Source organism: Ascaphus truei, chromosome 2, assembly GCF_040206685.1.
Source record: "Ascaphus truei isolate aAscTru1 chromosome 2, aAscTru1.hap1, whole genome shotgun sequence".
NCBI lineage: Eukaryota > Metazoa > Chordata > Amphibia > Anura > Ascaphidae > Ascaphus > Ascaphus truei.
The window spans coordinates 123,932,517-123,957,611 of NC_134484.1; the positions used below are offsets into that span (position 1 = coordinate 123,932,517).

A 25,095-nucleotide genomic window follows, 5' to 3' on the forward strand; every position below is an offset into this window, starting at 1 on the left:
GTGTGCACGTGGCCTGGCAAGTTTGGTCTGGGAACAGATCTCTTCAGGAAAGAGACAGTCTTCACGGTGGGAGCGTCTGGCGGGACATCACCCCACGCGGAGGCAGGTTTCATCGCAGGATCAGCGGATCCTTTGTGAAGATTCATCATACCGAGTGTGGACACACTCGGCAGGTACAGTCACCAAGTGCACCACCATTACCGGTACCACACAGGCACTGATCACGCCTAAGGTTGCATAACTCTTGGGACACTTGGGACTCAGGGAATAAGGTGTGGGGTACAAGGCCCTGCGAGGTGTGTGGCTAGTTGTGTCTTCAGTGGGTGGGGTGATAAGATATTATCATAGAGTTATAAGTCAGTCCATTAGAGCGTTAAGAGATATGTTATGTTCACTAAAGCCCTTTGCTATTTCACATCCAGTGTATGTGTTCATTTGTATGTGTCCTGCGAGGAACAACTCCCGCTCTGCTGGGAGCCATCGCAGGTGGAGGCGCTGCACCATATAGTAGTATTGTGCGAGAGGATTCACCCCAGGCTCTCATTGGCGGAGGCTCAGGCCTCCTGTGAGCCTAACAGGTAAAGCACCACATCTGGTAACATATAGGTTCCCCCTCACATACACCCTATATGCGATTGGGTGGGGGAATACCCGTTACACTATATTAAAACATCTAATACTTCACATTTTTCCAGATTTATTAAAAAGAAAAACCATATAACTTTGAATTGGATTTTTTCGTTTGATATATAGGGGCCGATGTACTAAGGCGAAGAGAAACTGGCGTATATTGCATCATGTTTGTGGTTTGCCAATGTATGAAATACTTTTTGCTCTGTGTGTCAGCTTGTATTTTGGAGAGAGTCAAAAGGAAGTTTAAGGGAGAGTTACGTGAGGCACATAATATGTATCAAATTCTGCATCACTTTTTCACCATTCAATATGGGCCCCAAAAAAGGTCAGAGATGACTTTTACTTTCCTGGTTAAAAATCAGCGTCTTATGTAAGAAACGGAAGCAACACCCTTTAAGATGACACCACATCCTTTAATAAAAAAGTCCTGTCTCATTTGACTTTAAGAAGCCGACAGGACAAAATCCGCTCCATTGGATTACAACTAAAGAAGACAGAAGAAAAGAAAAAAGAAAAGAATGAAGAAAGAAGAAAAGAATGAAGAACTCACCGGGGAGACGTCTCTTCAATCAAGATTTGATCACGGAGTTCTTCGCATCGGCTGTTGAGGATCATTGCATCGAGGGTCAAGAGTTTGTGCTCGCGTAGGACGGGGGTGAAGACATCAATGGTAAGAAAAACATTGATTGCATTTTATTTAATTGTGTAATTTTTTTTTACATTGCCCATTGACTGCCCATGTGCTTATCTATGCCCCTTTCGGGCTATAGATAAACACAGTAACAAGCAATTAATTTTTTGGCAAATGCTTGTTTTTATTTAATTGTTATAGTATTTTTTGTATTTTTGGTTCTTGTTTTTATTTAATTGTTATGTATTTTTGGTGCTTGGTTTCATTCAATTGTTGTGTATTTTGGGTGCTTGGTTTTATTTAAATGTTGTGTATTTTTGGTGCTTATTTCATTTAATTGTTGTGTATTTGTAATGCTTGTTTTTTTATTGTTGTGTATTTTTGGTGCTTGGTTTTTTAATAGTTGTGTATTTTTGGTGCTTGGTTTTTTAATAGTTGTGTATTTTTGGTGCTTGTTTTTTTAATAGTTGTGTATTTTTGGTGCTTGCTTTTTTTTTATTGTTGTGTATTTTTGGTGTTTTTGTTGTTGTTTTTTTTAAGGTTGCCCATTGACAGCCATAGTGGCAAATCATGCTATGGGCATGGGGTACCACTGTGCCAATAAATAGGTAGAGGGTGGGGGTAGTTTCCCTAGGAAAGCTGGTTAGGCCTCTTGTGTGGGTAGCGGGGAACGGGAGTTATCCCCTTAATTATTACAGCGGTTACTAACCACTAATGGGATTAAGGGGTTAGTGACCATTAGTTTGTTTTTTTATTGTAGTGTTGCTGCCCACGGAGGACATGGACGTGGAGGAGGGTGATGAGGATGGCCTTCATCCTGGCAGGGGTAAGTAGAACTTTAATTTACTTTATGCTGACTGGATAATGTTTTATTTTTAATGGGCAAATGAGCTATTATCGAGATCTGGATAATAGTAATTTTGCCCTTTTCCATACTGTATGTGTTGGGGTGGAGGGGGTGCTCATTCGTTGCCATTGGGGTTATCTTTTTTCCCATTGAGGGCATAGGTAACCACACTGCAATTGGCAGGAACAGTAGAGATATTTTAGCTTTGCCGAAAATCAGTTTGTCTACTCCCATGTAGTCTTTTTCCTCTCATACTGAAATACTTTTCAAATATTTCCACACGCCTCAGGAATTTCTTGCTCCCTTTCATGTGACAGGAAATGTTTGTTTATTTTGCTGAGGTGAATTGTCTGAACAGCTATTTTAGACATGCCTTTAATAAATATATATTTTTAAATACATTGTGTTGTCATATGTGCACATTTTTTATTTATTTTTAGAAAAGGGAAATCACCAGGGAAATCTACAGCACTAAGGGCCTTTTTCATTAAGGTGAGCTGATAAAGGAACCTGACCTTCAAACTGTCTTTGTTTGCAAATGCACATAGAAAAGGGCAACATTTGTTATCTCTAAGTCTGTATAACTGCAAAATAAATGTTTCTCCCTTATTTCTGGGCATTAAGCCATAGGCCGCTTTTGGCCTTGAGTCCTGGTAGCAAAACCGACACATACACATACTTTCTCTCGTGAAATGATTGCAGGAAAACATCATGAGACACAAGACACACAAGACAATACAATACAGACAAAATGGAGACGAAATGGATTCTGCACACCACCAACAACCTCATCTCCAGAGACCCCCCCCCCCCCAGTCCATTTCATCAGTATGTTCATTTCAACAATATTGGATTAACAAAATCTATTAAGGTTTATATGCAATCACAATGGGATCACTCGTATCACACTTGAATGAATAAAGCCATAAATCTCAGTTCTTTCTTAACTCCCACTCCTTGCTAACGTGCAATTATTTTGTTCTTGACAAACGCACGTTTTCCCTCTGTAATAAACAAAATGAGGGAAACATTGCATTGATTTTAGAGCTAAATTCATAGGTTTACAAATTTAGCATCTGGGAGACTTTGAAACATAGCCCCTACAATCTTTAATCTGGAGTTAATTTGTCATATTCTAAAAAAAAAAAAACAACAGCGAAACAGCAGATTAGGAGGAAAGCCAAAAAAGGATTTCAATTACTGAGCAAATTAATGAATTCAAAAACAGATTCATAATACACACCTACAAGTGTGGACACAGCAGGGAGGAATTATTCCACAAATATTCAGTACTGTGTATTGTGATGCCCACACCACGTTGCAGTCTCTTTTGTCCCAATTTAAGGCCGAAAACACTGTATTTTCTATGCATGGGTTTATTTACAGGGATTAAATCATACAACTGGCCCACCGTCCCTTTAAGAAAACCAAATAATAAAATCAAATCCTATTCCCGTTAGGGAAACTAACTGACTTTTCTTCAGTCCTCTCTAATGACCGCTGGCCAACTATACTGGTCCCCAGCTAAAATATGCCCTGGCATATGCAACAATCTGCACAGTCTTTGCACATGGCAATAACAAAGGTTTTTTTGCTTATCTGTTTGTAAGTCCTCTGGAGCAGACGTCTGCTTCAGCACAGGCCTTGCGTCCTTTCCTTCTTAGGGGAACTCGGCCCCACCTGAGCCCAGAGGAATGCCTCTGTAGGTTCCTCTGTAACCAGCTTCCGCAGCTGGCGAGTACTTCTATCTGCCTCCTTCTCTGGGGAAAACAGTCTCCCTGCATAGCAGCTTCAGTCTGACTTTAAAACCACTTCCTTGTTCAGTTCATTCAGAGCAGGCGGATTAGCTTCAGCTGCTGCTTTTCTCTAGGGAAGATTTAACTCTATGTGCAGCAAAAGTCCTATAGCTGCCCCATTCAGCTCCTGGTGTCACAGTATATGGTATATATGGTATATATATATATATTGGCATAGTCCCAAGATAGTAGGCAGCTTTCTGTTTGATTCATAGCAGAAAGTGCAGACATAGTGTGGATGTGATCCGCCCCACAGATTCTCAGTCACTAAAGCTGGTGGATAGGAAATCCATACCAGACTTTACAATGGTTCTGGTTTCTCTCACCTTCTCACCTAATAACTAGAACAGGTATTTAGAGCAGGAAAGATTGCTTTTTCAGTCTCTCTCTCAGAGCCTGGAGGCTGGGAGGATGCTACTTCCCAGGATCCAGTTCGGGGTAGACAGCCCCTCACGTTGCAGCATCTATGAATCTATTGGGACGCTGACCCCATCTCACAGTTAAGAATTCAATGTTATATCTGTGTGTTATTTAAAGTTGGTAACTGGCTTACCCAGCCAACATTGCAGATAGGGATATGCTGCATAGATGTTATTTTTATGATTTTTTTTGTTTCTTAAAGTGACGGTGTTTGAAATGTTTAGTGTCACTAATGGAAAAATAAACCACTTAAGGTTGAGGGCTGAGTGCCTCTTGTGTGTATACACGTTTGTCCTCCTTTTCTATAAATGAAACCCTAGAAGACTGTGTCGTTAAGAGCCTGGGCAAACAGCAGCACTACATAAAGGTATATATCTAAAGATGATAGACAGCACACTGATTACAGCAAAAAAGTACGTATGCAGGTTGCACGGAACATAGGGGACCCTTCTTCCCCTCTACTAATAATAACACAGCTATCAAAGTACCGGCACTCACTGTCTAACAGCTAAATGATCTACTGAAAAAAGGTCAGAATAGTAAATAATTTTAATATTACCATATGTAAACCAGAATTAGAGCAAATACAATGCAATAGGAAATAATGTCTCACAGTGAGGGGTGTGGGGAAAAAAAGGAAAAAACATGAAACATTAGGAAAATACACACACAAAAAATGGGAGAAAAGAAAGTATGCTAGGGGGGCAACGTTTCGAGGGATTACCTCTTCTTCTGGCCCAATCCCTCTGATCCCCAAGGGTCCCAGAGGTACTCCCCTAAGCCTGTCAAACCCCACAGAAAATAAATGACACTCAATAGTACAGATAAACCCCGTTATAACGCGACCCGTTATAACGCAAATCGGTTATAACGCGGTTTTCACACACTCTCATTGCACACACTGCTCACTGCACACTGCTCACTGCACACTGCACACACTGCTCACTGCACACTGCACACACTGCTCACTGCACACACTCTCACTGCACACACTGCTCACTGCACACACTGCTCACTGCTCACACTACTCACACTGCTCACTGCACACACTGCTCACTGCACACTGCTCACTGCATACACTCTCACTGCACACACTGCACAGTGCACACTGCACACACTCTCACTGCACACACTGCACAGTGCACACTGTACACACTACACTGCACAGTGCACACTGTACACACTACACTGCACACACTCTACACTGCACACACTGCACACACTCTACACTGCACACACTGCACACACTGCACACACTCTACACTGCTCACACTCTACACTGCACACACTCTACACTGCACACACTCTACACTGCACACACTCTACACTGCACACACTCTACACTGCACACACTCTACACTGCACACACTCTACACTGCACACACTGCACACACTCTACACTGCTCACACTGCTCACACTCTACACTGCACACACTCTACACTGCACACACTCTACACTGCACACACTCTACACTGCACACACTCTACACTGCACACACTCTACACTGCACACTGTGCAGCCGGAGTTTATTTGCCGAAACACTTTCGACCACCCGTATCCCACCCCCAAGCTTATGTGGATCCCTGACACCAAGGGGGTGTATCCCGACCTGCTAGCCACCAGCTGGGACTACCTGCACGTCTGGAGGGTGGGGGAGACAGAGACGCGCCTGGAGTGTTTACAGAACAACAACAAAAACTCCGACTTCTGCGCCCCCCTGACCTCCTTCGATTGGAACGAAGTGGACCCCAACCTGCTGGGCACGTCCAGCATTGACACGACCTGCACTATCTGGGGCCTGGAGACCGGGCAGGTGCTGGGCAGAGTGAACCTGGTGTCCGGCCACGTGAAGACACAGCTGATCGCCCACGACAAAGAGGTGTACGACATCGCGTTCAGCCGCGCGGGCGGGGGCTGGGACATGTTCGCCTCGGTGGGGGCCGACGCCTCGGTGCGGATGTTTGACCTGCGGCACCTGGAGCACAGCACCATCATCTACGAGGACCCGCAGCACCACCCGCTGCTCCGGCTGTGCTGGAACAAGCAGGACCTCAACTACCTGGCCACCATGGCCATGGACGGGATGGAGGTCGTCATCCTGGACGTGCGCGTACCGTGCACCCCCGTGGCGAGGCTCAACAACCACCGTGCCTGCGTCAACGGCATCGCCGGGGCCCCGCACTTCTCCTGCCACATCTGTACCGCAGCTGACGATCACCAGGCCCTGATATGGGACATACAGCAGATGCCGCAGGCCATCGAGGCCTGATCCTGGCGTACACCTTCCCTCCTCACTCCCTCCCACCCGATCAGGCGCGCAGCGGCCATTTTTAAAAAAAAATTTGCGCGACCCCGTTACTAACGCGGTGGTCTCGGGGTGGACCCCGAGGACCGCGCTATAACAGGGTTTACCTGTATATGCAAAAGAATGCTCATGTACAAGCAACACAAGTCCAAAGTAGTAACTGAATATGCAGTCCCACTAGCAAACAATAGGATATGCTGGGGAGAACTCATGTGACAGCATTAGGAGTCCAATAATAGCAACAGAGTGTATAAGCAAACCGTCAAATGTCTCCTCCTTCTGTTCTCTGTGTGGTGCTTGGCCCAGTGTGAAGTGTGGATGCAATAGCACCCAGAGCTCAATAGATGAAGATATCTTAAGGCCCTGAACCCAAGCAGAAAACCAACATTTTTGCTGAAGAAACTGGAAATTGCATCTAGCAAGTGAAAAAGAGTGTAAAGTCTGCCCTGTCGGGTGTGAAAAGATTGCTGTGCTGTGTAAAACTAACGCCATAAGCAAAGTGCTGAGTGTCAAGTTTTCACTGCTGGGTTTTTAAAATGGCCAACATGAAATGTTTGCTTTGTAATGTACATAACCATGCAAAACAGTGTCCTTTTACAGTAGGCCATATGATGACGATGATGACGACTCATATGTGGCCCTGGGAAGAGAGCCGAACCCCATAACCTTGGAGTCAGTGATGAAGAATTCTGATCCATGCCGGCTAGAAAAAAAACAGGTGATTTTCTAAAGGAGTCAGTATGCTGGGCCTGTCATAAACCAGGTCAAACGGAAGAAGAGTGTCCCCAAATTTTTAAATACAAACAGTGGCAACAGGAGCAGCACGAGGAATACTGTCTCCCACAGCTGCAAAAGCAAGCAATGCGTTGTGAGCGCAAGGAAGATGTGGAAGCTAATACCAGCGAGTGTGTACTCTGTGTGATGTCTCTGGGGCTAATAAAGCAATGAGAAAGAAGAAGAAAAAAGAAAAGTATTTCTTAAGTCACAGAAGAAGTGAACGATTTGAGCCTGCAATGTCAGGACAACGTGCGTCAGAAAGGCACCGAGATGTGTTGCAGACCTGAGTGACGGGCGGAATTGTCATGGGAACAGTGGCAAAGAAAAAGGAGGAGCAAAGGGAAGCTGAATCCTTGATTCAGGATAAAGAGGCCTTCATTTCTGCAATCCAAGCTGCCCTCCATGATTATGAAGTCCTGCGGGAGCAACTGGATAAGGAGCGAGAAGGTACAGGAGGCTAACGCAGAGTTACAGAGGTGTATACTCCCAGCTATACATGAGTACGAGGCTTTGAAGAAAACATAGAGTCTCTTACGGAGTGAGTTGGAGGAGGTGACGACCAGTCTGGAAAGGGCAAACATTGCGGTGGCCACCATGGAAGGAAAGCAGAACAAGTATGATGGACTAATTGCTAACCTGAAACAGAAATATGGGGAGGCTTTGCAAGAGATTCTCAATTGCAGTAGGGAGTTGGAAGTCTCTCAGAAAGAGGTTCACGCTTGCAGCACAGAGCTGGAACACTCTCACCAAGAGGGCCATGGTCTAAACACAGAGCTGTGTACATTGAAGGAAGCCTATGAGAACGCCCTGAGTGATTTAGAGACTGCAAAGAGAGAGTATGTAAGTCTGAAAGAAGAAAAATCATATTTGTCAGACCAGGCTAGTTAGGGAAAAGAGAAGCTTCACCAAGCAGAAAAAGTGACGGAACAATTGTCCCAGGAAAATTTAGGAGTACAGGCAGCACTGCAGAATGCAGAGAGAATGCTGGAAAAAGAATGCCTCTCCCTGGAGCAGCATACACAAGCAGAACATATACTGCAGAGCCAGCTGCAGGAGCTAAGTGCGCATCTGCAGGAGGCCAAGGAGAAGCAGTGGGTCCTGTAGGAAGAAAGTATCCTGGCTGCTAACAAAGTAAAAGTTCTGCAGGAGAGCTGAGTAACCAGTGTGTCCCCGCAGAGCAGCATGAGCAGCTGAAGATCACGTTGAGCATCACAAGAGCATCGCTGGAGGTGGAGCTTAGAATCCAGGTGACTCTGTATGAGAGGAAGGTCCAGAAACTAGAGCAAGTGATTGAGAAGCAGAGAGGCTGCTCCATCCCCAAAAGTCTGTACACTCAGGAGAAAGAGGTGTGGAAATCGCAAGCAGCTGCAACACTGAGGATGAAATCTGCACAGCTCCAAAATATGAAGGATGCGCAGATGCAAACTCAGAGCAAGCACAAGGAAGAGGTGAAGGCCTTGAAAGGAGGCTTGCAGAATCAAATTGCAGAGCTGCAGACGCAGATTACCGAGCTCAAGATACAGCTCACCAAAAAGGAAGTGAGGGAGGAGGTGTCCGTCCATCAAGTGGCCGACCTAACAAGGTGCTATGAGACCAAAATGACCGATGCCTGCGACTTGCAGGACCACACGGCCAAAGAGAGGACCCGGCGGCAGCTGGAGCTGGACAAGGTCCGTGATGAGCACTGGCAGCTGCAGGTCAGAAATAAAGAAAGGGAAACATATTTAAGCCTGGCTCTGAGTCAGCTGGGAGATGTGGAATCGCGACTCAACTCCAAAGAAGCTGAACTGGTAACTGCATTGAGTGGGAAAAGAGGTGCAGAAGGACAGCTTCCAGAGCTGAAAATTCAAATAGCTGGTCTTAAATTTTCTTTAAGTGATTCCAGGAAACAGCACAAGACTAGGAAAGTAGAAATAGATTCTGGACATCACACAGAGTTCAAAAGAAAGCTGACAGAGGTTTTGCAAGACCTGATCAAGGATTACAAGTAATGGACATTTGGTACTAAATTGGAGAAAGAGATTCCAATGCTAAAAGAGATACGTTGGTCCCAAAAGGAAACCATGGAAAGTGAACTTAATGCCCTCACTGATGACAAACAGGAAGGAGCAACAGTTGATTTTGATAGTGCTGCTTTTATTCAAGAAGCAGATATGCACCCTCCTGGGACTACTGAGAACGAACTCCCTAAACTGGGATTTAAAAATCCAGAGCCTCAATTTCATTTGCTGTGTTCAGATGAGTATCAAACTAGTGAAAGCACCCAGGCCTCCACAGAAGATGTTTTAGCCAAGTGGGTGGCAATTCCGGCAAATACAAGTGGATGGAAAATACTGATGAGGTTATTAATATTGACTGCGTGCATACAGCAAGTGTTAAAATGAAGTCTGTGGATGTAAGGGACTGGAAGTCAAGAAAAAAATGTGTTGGAACTAACAATTAGGTTACACGTGCGGACTATGTCACGGACACATAACCTTGCAAATAAGCTAGTACAGTTATATGGTATTATGCCTCTAGGATGAGCAGTGCATGAATATTGCAAGGTTGTATTTTCTGAAAATGTTGGTAAGACTACAAGTTGCTATACAGGGTTGATGGCCAATAACAAGATTATTAGGTAATGTTAAAAGTTAATGGCCCTTTTCATATACTAGAAAGAGTAGGAAAACCCCAGGGAGGTGATACAAACTGTCCGGTTTCGTGAATATATATATATAATGTTTATCATATCCTGAGGTATAGGAAGTTGTTACTAAGAAAAATGTTCATATACTTCGGTATACTGTATACCCATGGTCGCTCACCCCAGGAGGTGTAAGCAGGGGGAGGGGGGATGGAGGGGAGGATATGCTACATAGTCCCAGGAAAGTACTGTAGGCAGCTTTCTGTCTGATTTATAGAAGAAAGTGCAGACATAGTGTGGATGTGATCCACCCCACAGATTCACAGTCACTAAGGCTGATGGATAGGAAATCCATACTAGGCTTTACAATGGTTCTAGTTTCTTTCACCTGCTCACCTAATTACTAGAACAGGTATTTAGAGCAGAGGGAGTTGCTTTTTCCGTGTCTCTCTTAGAGCCTGGGGAATGGGAGGATGCAGCTCCCAGGATCCAGTTCGGGGTAGACGGCCCCCTCACGTGTTGCAGCATCTGACTTCTGAGGTCATGGCACAAAAGAGGCATGTCTCTCCCCAAGGTCAGTCTTTTTCATAGCTCCAACAAAACATAATTAAAAGAACGGAGGGAAAGGGACACTGTTATGGAGGGTCTAGAAATAACAAAAATATTGGCATGTAAATTCCCTATTTCTTCTATGTCCCTCCCTGACAGCTATTATACCTGAGATGTCCCAAAGCAGTAATACTTTATAAAATGGAGGGCGAATTGTCCTGGGAGTAAAATATGACTATATAGGAAATGTGTGCAGAGGAAAGAACACCGGTACCTGTAGGCAGGTGCTCTCCACGCCTGTCCAGGGTCTGTGGTGGTGTCTATGGGGCTTCCCTCTGGTGGGTTCCAGGGACCGGTTTTCCTTGGAAAAGAGTCTCTCTTCACCTGGGATCTCTCTGGCAGCACAGACTCTCCATGTGGGAGAATTCCCATGTAGTCTGTGCAGCAGGATTTTAAGCAGGCTTGACGAACCAGATGTGGACTGGTCAATCAACTCCTACTGAAATTAACGAACAAATGGTCACTCTTCCTGAAGAATTATTTTCATGCCCGTTTGTTCATTTTACATTAAGCCACAAAGAAGAGAGAAGTGGCAACCACAGTTTCTATTTAAAGATGGATTAGATCCTGTATTTTGGAAGCATATGTGATGCATACGAGAGCCACTGCAGCACCCTGGGAAGACAGGGCTCAAGTAACCCCAGAGGTAATATGGAAGACCACCACTTGGTTTTCCCAGCACACCTCCTATACTATTGTCCTCTGCAGATACTAAAATCGGAAGGAACGTTCTTCAAGCAGTCTGTAACAGGACCTTTCCCCTGTCTAAAAGGTTTTCAAAATAAAGCCTGTCTTTAGCGGATGAGTACAGCAGGGAGCTGGTTAATTTCAGCAGGAACTAGCTACCAGCATTTTACAGCCTCTGTCTGAGGGAATCAGGAAGAAGGTCCTCTTGCCCAGCTGTCCTCCTAGGATTCAGTTCGGGAATTGAAGTGAGATCTGTCTGAGCTACCGGTGTCTGGCTGTGCCTGCCTACAAAAGCGAGGAAGAGGATCCGCTTGTCTAGCTAAGGACTTTGTTTGGGAGTTCCTCCGAAGATTGCGGGCGTGCGATGTAGACACCGGTCGTGGGATAGACTGCGCAGTCACATACAGAGGTTCTCTACCTCCTTCAAAAGCCTCTGAAACTTTTCCGTTTGTGAGTTTTATTTCATTTTCAAATACACCTTGAGTTACATACATATTTGCACTATTTGTGTTTCTTTTTATCTTCCCTATTATTTTTCCCATTGTGGAAAGTATCTATCTATCTATCTATCTATCTATCTATCTATCTATCTATCTATCTATCTATCTATCTATCTAGATCAGAAGAGTTCTCTCCTGTTGAGCCTGCTTTTCACTCACTTCATATGTTTTTGTTGTTTTTTTTTTACATATTTTCCAAATGCAAGGTTGCAATATACATAGTTACATAGTTACATAGTTACATAGTTACATAGTAGATGAGGTTGAAAAAAAAGACTTCGGTCCATCAAGTTCAACCTATGCTAAATTTAGACAACAGATATTTTATCATATATCTATACGTATTGATCCAGAAGTAGGCAAACAAAAAACCCCACAGTCACATCATCCAATGATATCTCATAAGGGGAATAATAAATTCCTTCCTGACTCCAAGAATTGGCAATCGGATTAATCCCTGGATCAACATCCTTCCCATGTATATTTATTTGGTATATATCTCTGTATACCTATTGTGTGAAATCGTATCAAAAGCCTTTGCAAAATCTAAGTAGACCACATAAACTGCATTACCCTGGTCTAAATTCCTACTTACCACCTCCAGGAAACAAATAAGGTTAGTTTGGCATGATCTACCCTTCATAAATCCATGCTGACTATTACTAATAATTTTGTTTTCCATTAGGTATTCCTGAATATTATCCCATATTAAACCTTCAAGTAGTTTCCCCACTATTGAAGTCAGGCTTACAGGTCTGTAATTTCCCGGTTGTGATCTAGCTCCCTTTTTAACTATAGGCACCACATCTGCTTTACGCCAATCTTGTGGTACTGAGCCTGGCGAAATGGAGTCCTTGAATATTAAATATAATGGTTTGGCTATTACTTAGCTTAACTCCTTGAGAACTCTTGGATATATGCCATCGGGGCCAGGTGCCTTATTTACTTTAATTTTTTCAAGTCGCTTATGAACTTCTTCCTCAGTTAACCAATTGTTCATTAATATGGAGGTTGTGGCTTCCTCCTGCGGCACTACTATTGAACTTGATTTCTCCCTGGTAAAAACAGAGGCAAAGAATTTGTTTAATACCTCTGCTTTTTCCTTATCTCCAATAATCTGACTACCCATGTCACACTGAAAGGGTCCTATATTTTCTTTTCTCATTTTTTTGTTATTAAGGTACTTAATGAACTTTTTACAATTGACCGTAAATTCTATTGCAATCCTTTTTTCATTATCCATTTTTGCTAATTTGATTGCCCTTTTGCAATTTTTGTTACATTCCTTATAATTCTGATACGATGTCTCCGTCCCTTCTGACTTAAAGAATCTAAACGCCTTCCTCTTCTTGTCCATTTCCTCCCCTACCTGTTTATTTAGCCACATTGGTTTTGACTTATTTCTTTTATACTTATTCCCCAAGGGTATACACTGATAAGTGTGCTTTTCTAGCAATGTTTTAAACACTGCCCATTTATCTTCTACATTTTTCCCTGCAAAAACATCATCCCAATGTATTACTTATAGATTAGACTTCAGTTTATTCAAATCTGCCTTTCTAATTTTTTTTTTTCTGAGATGTGTAGTGTCTTTTGCGCCCTATAATTTTCACTCACCTAAATTCTACAGTTCAGGAGGCGCAATCATTTAAAAATATATATATATCTTTCTAGCCCAAGGTTAAAAAAAAAGTGGGATTTAAAGCAGCTTCTCGGATATTTATAAATGTTCCAATTACCATTAGCCCAGAAAGAGAGAGGGGTGTCTCTTACCCTCCTCCTATCGCCTTGAGTTGTTATGGCACCATGATGCTCCTGGAGGAGGGCCCCTAAAGTCTTCGTTCCTAAGGGCCCCAGAGGATCTTAATCAGGCACTGGCTTAGGGGGACCTCAGAACATTTGCAGGTTCTGGGAGGGTGGCAATATGGCAGCCTGTACAGGGAAAAAACAAAAAATACTAGTGCCTGAGTAGATAAAACTAACACCCTTAGTTAGCTAAGGTAGGACAAGAAAAACTGACCACGAGGAGACACACCTCATTTTGTGCACTGATGTCAGAAGTCTTATCTTACCCCAGTTGGATGGAGGATTTATCCCAGGTGTAATAACTGTCATGGATGGACTAAGAAGAAAATATAACTTTTAATGGTACCATTAATCTGTCCTTTATTTTCAATGGTTAAGTTGTTTCTGAAACTGACCAGATGATAACTTCCTTAGAGGTAAATTCTATAGTCTAAAAAGTGTCTGTTTTTGGACGAAAATGCTAATTATTCAAGCTGGCCTGAAACATATTAACAAAATATGTAAATACATGTTACAGTTTATTGTTAGTTTATTGCACTAAGGGACATAATTACTAATTAGTGCTAATCTATAAGACACCTAGCAAAATGTAACACTTGCGCTGCCCACGAGCAAGACATGATACCGGTACTGAGGTAAACCACGCACCCACTGCAGCGGAAGCGTGCCTGGCAGGCGGATTGTCAAACGTAGCCGGGTCTGGGTTGGAGAGAGTGGGTTAGTGGATACTTGCCAAGGTCTTGGAATGGAGAGTTCATAATAGTCAAGTCCGTTAGCCGTGGTCTGGGGTTGGAGAAGTCAGAATTGTGGAAGTCCGTATAGCCGTGGTTTGGGGTTGGAGAGGTTAGAATCGTGAGGTCCGGATAGCCGTGGTCTGGGTTGAAGATATTTGCAAGGTCGAGGGTAAGCCGGGGTCAGTATCCAGAGAGATTCCAAGGTCAAGTCGGGTCGGTACACGAAGTGTTAAACTGCATGGTAAACACAAGATAAGGAGCAGGGCACAACGGACGTAGGAGCTCAAGGCTACAAGAGGTTATGCTCAGCAATGACTGGGAGTGAGAGCAGGGTACTTATGGGATACAATGGCGGATTTCGGCGCAACTGCGCATGTCTGACTCAGAAAGGCTGCTGGGATACTTCAAAGAACTTTATTGATCCAACACACAAGGGCTAACACCGCATTCTCCCCCTCAACGCGTTTCACCCTTAGGAATAGGGCTTCGTCTTGGAGTGGGGAGAAGCGGAAGCTGCCTGCTTAAATACAGAAAAGCCCGCGAAAACGGGTACATACACATTAACACATTAACCCCTCCAATGCTTTTACCTGTCACACATGTTGTCAATCAAGTAAACCAGTACTATATACTTATTTCATTATTAAACTTATGACAATATAATTGCATTTTGATAAACCATATGCTGTTTGAACTCAGGTCAGTCATTGGAGATATATAAAATAAATAAAAGGTTGCTGCAAACACTGCTAGTGCCTGGTTTAAGCACCAAAGACTGCAGTAACAGCTTGTGCTCTTTCATTGTGTATATGCATACAGTTATAATCAAACACATATATTTTAGCAATATTTACTAAGTAAATTATAAAGCTGATTACACATCATGATTTGGGCTCCAACCAGGTATTTGAATAAGGAAAAAGGGGGAGAGAGGGGGGGGGGGGAAAGGGAGAGGAGGGGGGGGACAAGGTGAAAGGGGGGAGGGGGGGGAGGAGAGGGGGGGGGGAAGGGGAAGGAGGAAGGGTAGAAAGGGTGATGGAAAAAGGCAGAAGGAAATAGTTGCAGAGGAAAATCTAATGAACTGTATGTCCTCACTCAGGGGGCATTACATCTTAATGTTCATTACTTAAATATTAAAGAAAACAACGTAGATCCCAATCTATGTTTAGTCCGTTGGGCTGTAGAGAATTAAGTGTATGTATCCAGTGTGCCTCTCTCTGATGTAAAATCTTTAATCTGTCTCCTCCTCGAGGTGGTAGCACAATGTATTCAATGGCACAACATTTGAAATTCTCCACCGAACCCAACGGACAAACATTAAAATGCAATGGTACCGGATGTGTAGTGTCGTGTTTTTTAATTAATCTAATATGTTCCATAATGCGGATTTTTAGGACTCTACTGGTAAGTCCTACATATTGTTTGTTACAACCGCATTTTAGGAGGTACACCACGAAATTGGTCTGGCATGATATAAAGGTTTTAATGGGAAATCTACGTGTTTCATCAAAATTTGTGAAATGCTTAGTCTTAATCATATTTGGACATATTTTACAATGTCCACATTTGAACGAGCCAGTTAGTTTTGGAAACATAGACATACCTATTCTGTTGCGGTTGGTTGGCCTTAACATGCTGGGCGACAGGAGGTTCCCTAGTGTAGCTGCCTTACGAAACACTATTTTAGGACCCATACTGACCAATTTACTTATGGGAAACAGGAACCAGTAGCAAAGGAGGTGGAGCAGAGGCACGGCCTCCACAGAGGCAAGGATTGGCTACAGGAGACAAGTGGGCTAATTGAATACTTGCCACGCTGCTGAGGAGCGGTGCACGTCTTCACGTGTGCGTGTCGCGTGTGAGAGAAGTGTGGTGCGTCTGAGGGGGCGGAGCTAAGCTCCATGGCACACTGAAGAGCTGCGTGTGCGAGCATGCTCTGTAAGCAGAACGGGGGTGCACGCACGTGCTGATGCCAGAGCGGAGGTCTGAGATAAGAAAGGTAAGGAGGGAACACGTCGCAAAGGACGTATTCCCCAATTCTTTACAGTACCCCCACCTTTAGGATCGGCCTCAGGACGATTCCCATAAGGCTTGTGCGGAAACCTGGCGTGGAAACGCTTTAGCAAGCCTGGAGCATGGATCTGAAGAAAAGGTATGCATGAGCGTTCTTCTGGTCCATAGCCTTTCCAGTGTACGCGGAATTGGACACCACCTCTGGAGTATCTGGAATTGATTATGGATTGAATTTCGAATTCTTCTTGACCCTGTACGATGACAGGTGGAGGTTTAGGTGAGATGTCAGGGAACTGAGAACTACGAACAATAGGTTTTAACAATGAGACGTGAAAGACTGCCGGAATTCTCATAGATTGAGGCAGTTGTAAGCAGTATGCCACAGGATTGACCAGTTTGAGAATGGTGAATGGGCCCAAGAATCTTGGAGCCAGTTTCAATGTAGGTGTCCTCAATCTTATGTTCTTAGAAGAAAGCCTCCCTTTGTCTCCTGGCCTAAACTTGGGTGCCTCACGGCAATGGCGACCCGCCTGTGGCTTTTGTTTGAGTACTGCCTCCTGCAGCAGAGTCTTCTGAATCCTCTTCCAAGAATTTTGGAGCGAGTTCACTCTGGAATCTGCTGCTGGAACTCCGGAAGGATTGGAAAAGATGGGAAGACATGCTGGATGAAATCCATAATTTATAAAAAAAAATGGTGATTCCTGAGAAGACTAAATTCTGAGTGAATTATGAGCGAATTCGGCCCATGGGAGTAGTTCCACCAAGTTATCCTGTGCATCAGAAATAAAGCATCGTAGGTATTGCTCTAGTGACTGGTTTGTTCTTTCGGTCTGTCCGTTGGTTTGGAGATGATACCCAGATGAAAAAGAGAGATCTCCAACCTTTGAGCAAAGGCACGCCAAAATTCCGAGATGAACTGTAACCCCCCATCTTACACTATAGAGAGTTGAACTCCATGAATACAAAATATTATCTTTGATATAAATATCTGCCAATGTGGCAGAGTTAGGAAGGCCCTTGAGAGGAATTAAATGGGCCTGTTTGGAAAACCCATCAACAATAACGAGAATAGTATTCATTCCACGAGAAACAGGAAGCTCAACAATAAAGTCCATTGAGAGGTGGGTCCACGATCGGTCCGGAATGGGTACGGGACAAAGCAGACCAGACGGCTTGTTGTGGGCGGACTTATTTCAATCACAGATGGAACAGGAGTTTATGAATTCCTTGATATCCTTAAACATATTAGGCCACCAAAAGGTGCGACTGATCAAATCGGAAGTCCTCTTTTTACCCGGGTGACCGGCAGACCTAGAGGAATGACCCCACTCAAGGATCTTCTGGTGAAATTGAGGTGCAGCATACAGACAACCCTCCGGCACTTCCATACCCTCAGGGATGAGCGTCTGAGTCTCTAACATCTTGTCCAGTACATCAAAAAAGAGCTAGCCAAAATGACATTTGGCGGGAAGAATGGTCTCAGGAAAGTCTTCGGATTTGTCTTCACTGACGAATTGACGGGATAAGGTGTCGGCCTTTAGATTCTTAGTACCAGGAATGCAGGAAATTATATAGTTGAATCTGGAAAAGAACAATGCCCAGCGAGCCTGACGGGAGCCGAGGCGACGGGCACCTTCGATATATATTTTTTTTTATGGTCCGTAAGAATTGAAAGAGGGTTTTCAGTACCCTCCAGGAGGTGTCTCCACTCTTGCAGAGCAAGTTTGATGGCTAAGAGTTCCCTATTGCCAACATCGTAGTTTTGTTCTGCGGAGGATAATTTTGTTGAGAAGAACCAGCAAGGGTGTAGTTTATCCTGAGGGGACTGTCTCTGTGAGAGTACGGCTCCTGCTCCAACATCCGAGGCATCTACCTCCAACGTGAAAGGAAGTTTAGGTCTGGGTGGCGTAAGATAGGAGCAGAGACTAATGCTTTCTTAAGGGTTTCAAAGGCCTGGCATGCGTCAGGAGACCAGGAGGACGTGTCCGCATCTTTCTTTGTCAGGGCAGTGATGGGAGCCACTGTGGCGAAAAAATTACGGATACATTTACGATAATAATTGGCGAAGCCAAGAAACTGCTGAATCGCCTTTAGAGAAGTGGGTTGGGGCCAATCTACCACTGCCTTAAGTTTATCAGGATCCATAGAGAAACCCTTATCAGAGATAATGTATCCAAGAAAGAAGTGGATGTTTGGTGAAAAAGACATTTCTCCATCTTTGCTTAGAGATGATTCTCACGTAGACGGGAGAGAACTAACTTAGTGTGTTGGATATGCTCGGATATAGATTTGGAAAAAATAAGAATATCGTCTAGATAGATGTGACGGTGAAGGGGTAACCAGACCAATAATAAAGGTATTATACCCGGCTGGTTGCCCCTAAACCCTGTTGGGGATGAAGGGGTTAACTGTATGGTCACCATAATGCCATGTTTTCCCTGTATATCACCTGTGATGTCCCCTGGGTTATACCGTAAAAATGGAATGTCAGTTCTGCAGCTCAGAACCTAGCTGCAGTCCTGTTAATATATTCTGTATGTGTAGAATGTGCCCGCTAAGCAAGGGGGGCTCCTAGCATTGTACAAAGAGTTCATTGTATATGCGTGCCTGCGATTAATCACTTCCTAAACCGCAGACCGCAGAGGGAAAGACTTAACCACAAACTCAAGTGGATAAGTGGCTTGTGGTCTAGTTGAAGTGCCGGAGTGCCACAATGTATCCTGTGGTGTCGTTATCCAATTAAGGTCAATTGGTGAAGTGCTTCTGCAGTTATGGATCCCGACAAGCAATGCTACATTGTGTGCCGAATCCAACATCTCTCAGGACTGTTGCCAGCCCTCAAAAAAATCGGAGCTCGAATGAAAAAACATATATTTATGTATATTGTTGCTGGAGATCCTTGTGAAGTATATATAATGTGTACAATATATCAATAACACGTATACGATACCACTCCTCACATCCCCTGTTGAACAGTAGCATATAATGAAGCAGTAAGTTCAAAGCAACTGGCTAATCAGTCATAACACCATAGTGTTGCAAAATTTACTCACGGTTACCGAGTTGACAGTGATGAAAGCAAAGGGGAGGAGGAGAGAAGGAGCAATGTCAGCCCGCAGTTCCAGATTGTATCACCCCTGTTGAGAATGTAAAGTGTGCGATATAATCTTCTTCCATGGGCTGTAGGGGATAAGCTCACACGTCTGTGGTATCCCGGCTCAGTCTAGGTTCCGTCTGCGTCAGCTGTAGCGCTGAACTAGCGACAACGCGGTCACTGGAACCAGCGGTTGAATCAGCTGGAAACCGCAAAGCCGCGCTCATAGGTAAGTTAACTGCAACGTCAACAAAGAGCAGGAGTTTTAAAATCCAGGAAGTGATCTCCAGCACAGCGTGCATCCAGGCGTGCATGTACCACTAAGTTGCCTCATTGATAATGAACCTTTGTAGGTTGCGTTCATTATCAATGAGGCAACTTAGTAGTACATAGTGAACACAGTTCAGGTGTGTCTATCTATTCAATTTTTAATTAGTTGATACAGCTGTGAGTTACCCTATATTAGTATCGTGTTGTATCCTGACAGATCACTCTTTGACAAAGCGCCTTGTGCATGAAACGCGTTAGAGGATCTGTCAGGACTTTTGTGTATATGTTTTTAACTTAATAAATCTTTAAGTTTGGTCCTTGATTCCACGAGTTCATTTTTGCAAGCTGTGCTTCAGTTTTTCTTTTTTGGATCCTTTCTACATTGTATGCCGGCTTCTAACCACAGAACGATTATAAGTCAAACCGCAGACCACATCACAGAGCCTATTCAATTAAATGGCTAACTTGCGTTAGGAGGGAGCTAGCACTCTAATTTTGAAATGCAGCTTGCTAGGGACTAATCATACACATGTACAAGTTGTTCTAATACCACCAACTCATATAGAAGTCCCATATGAAAATAAACTGTGTTTTAGGTATTTTAAAATATGGTGAATGAGATCAGCGCAAGAGTGATTTCTATGTGATTTCTATGTTAGCGCTATATCTATTTTCAATACCTCTTTGAAGGGATCTAATATTGTTCATTGGTAATGTATAGGTTTTATTATTTGATTTAATGAAACAGTCTGCATTTATATGTAGCCCTTTTTCTGAACCCTCCCAAAGGAACTACTGGTCACTGTATAACACCTGCGGCTCCAGGAGATATGAGCCTCCGCTAGCTGGGAGCCTGGGGTAACACTCATACACTTACTTAGCGCAGCGCCTCCACTTACCTAGGATCCCCGTGATGTGAGTTTCCACTGGGCAAGAAATACATACACACATGTAATGCAACCAACTTTACTGTATTAACGATAAAGCAGAGTAACCTTATCACTCTATAATGCAACAGGTAACCTTAGTGGCCCAGCCACTCTCATCAGGAGTAACGTATTCGTCCCCTCACCGCGTGCCCCACACACCGTGTCCATGTATGATACTATATGGTATAGGCTCAGTCTTGTAACCACTCGCTCAGTGTTCCTACAAAGAGTTTAGCCTAAGGCGGGATCAGCGCCTGATGACCGGTGTTTGTGCACTTGATGATATAGTACCTGCCGGTCATGGCGGTGACCGGTACCTCTTCACAAAGGGTCAGATGAATCAGCGGTCTGCCCCCTGGGTGTCAATGTCCAGTCATCTGGTCCCCGACGACTCACCAGCAGCCGCTCCGCACACTTGTCCCTTTGTCCCTAGCTGTCCACACAGTAAGGGGTGATGCTCGCTCTCACTATAGGCCGTCCCTGCAGCACAGCAACCTTTGGTGTCTTCAGGGAACACTCGTAGGGGCCTACGGGGCAGCCTGTCCTATGCAGGTGGGTCACTGACCCCCTGCACCCACACTACCTCTCTCTTCACCACCCGGGTCCCCTCTGACTAGCCTCTCCCTAACCTCTGCAGCAAACGCACTGCACTCACTCGGTGCCTGCAGCAACCCACTGCACTCACACGGTACCTGCAGCAACCGCACTGCACACACACTGAACCTGCAGCAACCCACTGCACTCACACGGTACCTTCAGCAACCCACTGCACTGCACACACACACAGTGCCTACTTGTCAGCGCTCACAGCACTACCAGCCGTGACACTGACAAGACTGCACACTCACACCTAAGGGCTGGGTACCTAACCTAGGGGCTGTCCCTCAGTACCTACCCACTACCCTAACAGGGATTGGGGACTGCCTGGGACTTGGGGATCTACCTTACCTGGTGTAGGAGCCACTTGCTCCCTACACCCTTCCTCCCCCTTCCTGCTCCCAGCTTCAACTGCCAAACGTGGTCCCCGCAACATTGTAGCCTTCCTCCACAGGAGAAGCTGCAAAACCCTATTTGCTGGCTGGCTGCACGTGATGTGGGTGAAAGGGCAATCCCCAGAGGCTGCTGGGAATTGTAGTCCACTCAGGACCTCTTTAGCATTGGGACCGCTTGCGCTACCCTTACTGCGCCTGCGCGACCAACGCGCACACTCGCGCAACCTGTCATGGCGGCCCCCGCTAGCCGGGTGTGCCGCAGAGCCTCGGAGCGCTTCACGGGGGGTCTCTGGGGCTGAAAAGAGACCGGGGTTACATTCTCCCCCACGCAGAATCCCAACGACCTTGCTTGGGTAGCAAACATACAACAGAGGGTTATATAATGAAAAATGCATTGCAAACGATACACCACACCCAACATGCATTGGTTCACCGGTACCCAACATACTCACGTGGATAGTCGAGGCCAGCTGAGTCTCAGAGTGGAGTGCCCCTAACTGATTTAGTGAGGGCTTCTCACTTTGACTCCTGTGAGTCTTTTGGATCTCAAGATCGGATGTTACAGTCTCTACCGCCAAACCATCGCCTCCCCCTCGCAGAAAAAATAGTAAGAGGTCCTGGGTATTGAGCCTTGCCGGGTCCTCCGGTTTCGTCTCGCGGGAGATGGGGAGGTTCAGTCTCTTGCCTCGGTCCACCACCTGGCGAACGAGGCGCTCCATCGTGCGCATGGAAGAGGCAACAACTACCAGAGTGGTCTCAGCACAGTCTTTGCCCGCTCCAGCGATCCTTTTAGCGGTGACATCTTCTGTGGACAGCACAATGTCTACGGGCAGGCCCATGTCTTGAGAAGACAAAGCTTGGAGATTCTTCGCGCAGGAGTAATCGTCACTCATGGCCGCTGTACCGGATACCTTGATGAGGTCAAATCTGCTCCCTGGTCTGCAGAGATCTTCTGGGGGAGACACCTCCACCAGGACGCGATGACGAGGTGAGCCAATCGCCCAGGTGACCCTACCTTTGGAGCCACCAGGCTGAACGATCACCGGGGAGCTCACACCCGACACCCCTGGGGCAGTCAACTCACCCCTGTCGTCGTTGGCAGGTACTGATCCCAAGCCTGGGACCGCTGGTACCATCGTAGAAGGCTGGACTGGCCACAGTAGGGCCCACGGGCCCACGGGCCCACAGCACACTCTGTATCCACCGAGATATTCGGCTTGGTGACTTCGCAAGAGTGGTCCGCCGGCAGGCGCATCACCACGAGTGGTTGGTCACTGGAATCACCAAAAGAGGATGGGGGTATAGACACCTTACCCTGTGATTCCGGAATCTGCGTGTCTGGGCTCTGTGGTTCCGGCTCGGGAACCGGGTCTGGAACCAACATCTGGAGTTCCAACATCTGTAGCTCTGTCTTCGGCGGCTCCGGCTCAGGACCTGAATCTAGAATGTCCATTTGGGCACACGGGCCCTCCACAACCTCCACAGCTGAGGTAGGTGGACTGGCAGCGGCTTGGGCCGGCAGGGTGGAGACATCAGGCATCTCTTTCTCCGCAGGTTGGGGTATAATAGGCTTCAAGAAACATGCACCGCAGCAGTCACATTCAGGGTCCCACGCCAGTGCGCCTCTAGAACAGTCACAGGTGGGGCTAAAACACTGTATACACGTTTCCCCGTCCACCTCGGTTGTCTTGAAGTCTAGCGGTACTTGGGACATGTCGACTCCCTTGTCATAGGCTTCACACAAGCAGGGGCACATTAGCGCAAGGACATCTATTCCTGGCGCTTGTCAGGACACATACACATTAGGGTGTAACCCCTGGCAGTCTATCTCATTCTCGGAGGAAGAATAATCCGTCTCTGCATCAGTGTCCTCCTCCTCCTCCTCTGACAGTTCTGTAGGCTGCGGCAGTCGGAGCTTCAGGGACAGCGCTTCACAGTCAGGACACTCGGGCCCTCGGGCCAACTCACCGACAGGACAATCACATTCGCTCAGGCAGCAGTGCAGGCCAATCGCATCTGTCTCTTTGGGTTCCGGCTCCCGAACTGACTCGGGAACCACGGCTAGAGTACCCGTGCCCTCCGCAACGTCTGTAAGGTAGGTAGCTGGATTACCTGCATTGACTGATCCAGGCTTGAACTCGACCACTTCTTCCTTGGCGGGTTCCGGAGTCTCCAGCAACACTGGCTCTGGAAACTGTACTCCGCAGTAGGTACACTCGGGTACCCACGCCAATTCACCACCTGGAAAGTCACAAGTAACACAAGTGTTGTGCATACACCTTATCCCTTCTATGAACACCTCCTTGTAGTCTAGTAGCAGCAGGTTGGGATCATAGATCATACTAGCAGGCAGTCTCAATAGATTTCGTATACACGGACACAAAAGAAAGGGTAGCTTCCTAGTCTCTGATAGCCAGGCTCCAAACACTTGAGGGTGTGCTTGACTGCATCTTACGGTCCTATTGGTTCTATTATGAAGGACAGAATCCGCTGACTGCAGTTCTTCATACACTCTCCACTTGGGGTAAAGCGGAAATGGGGCACATTCTATGAAGGAATGGTCCTGGCTCTGCCTTGCGTCACTCACAGTGTGGGGGCGGGGCTCTGGTTTTCCCGCCAGTCCCGGACGGGTTTCTGCAACATTTTCCCGCGCGGGCGGGCAATCAGCACATGGGCTCTCCCACCTTGAGGGCGTAACAGACATGGCGGAACAAAAATAGCACAATTTAGAAAAAAAATTACCGGGCACCCCAGGTCTGATATCTCAGCAGCGCCTCCAAATGTAGCCGTTTTTCTGAACCCTCCCAAAGGAACTACTGGTCACTGTATAACACCTGCGGCTCCAGGAGATATGAGCCTCCGCTAGCTGGGAGCCTGGGGTAACACTCATACACTTATTTAGCGCAGCGCCTCCACTTACCCAGGATCCCCGTGATGTGAGATTCCCCTGGGCAAGAAATACATACACACACATGTAATGCAACCAACTTTACTGTATTAACGATAATGCAGAGTAACCTTATCACTCTATAATGCAACAGGTAACCTTAGTGGCCCAGCCACTCTCATCAGGAGTAACGTGTCCGTCCCCTCACCGCGTGCCCCACACACCGTGTCCATGTATGATACTATATGGTATAGGCTCAGTCTTGTAACCACTTGCTCAGTGTTCCTACAAAGAGTTTAGCCTAAGGCGGGATCAGCGCCTGATGACCGGTGTTGGTGCACGTGATGATATAGTACCTGCCGGTCACGGCGGTGACCGGTACCTCTTCGCAAAGGGCCAGATGAATCAGCAGTCTGCCCCCTGGGTGTCAATGTCCAGTCGTCTGGTCCCCGACGACTCGCCAGCAGCCGCTCCGCACGCTTGTCCCTTTGTCCCTAGCTGTCCACACAGTAAGGGATGATGCTCGCTCTCACTATAG

The 25,095-nt window shown here is 45.7% G+C and overlaps 1 pseudogene; it reads left to right on the forward strand.

Moving 5' to 3' along the window:
• Nucleotides 1–5,876: 5,876 nt before the first annotated feature.
• LOC142488130 (DDB1- and CUL4-associated factor 7 pseudogene) lies at nucleotides 5,877–6,597 on the forward strand (annotated as a pseudogene).
• Nucleotides 6,598–25,095: the final 18,498 nt, after the last annotated feature.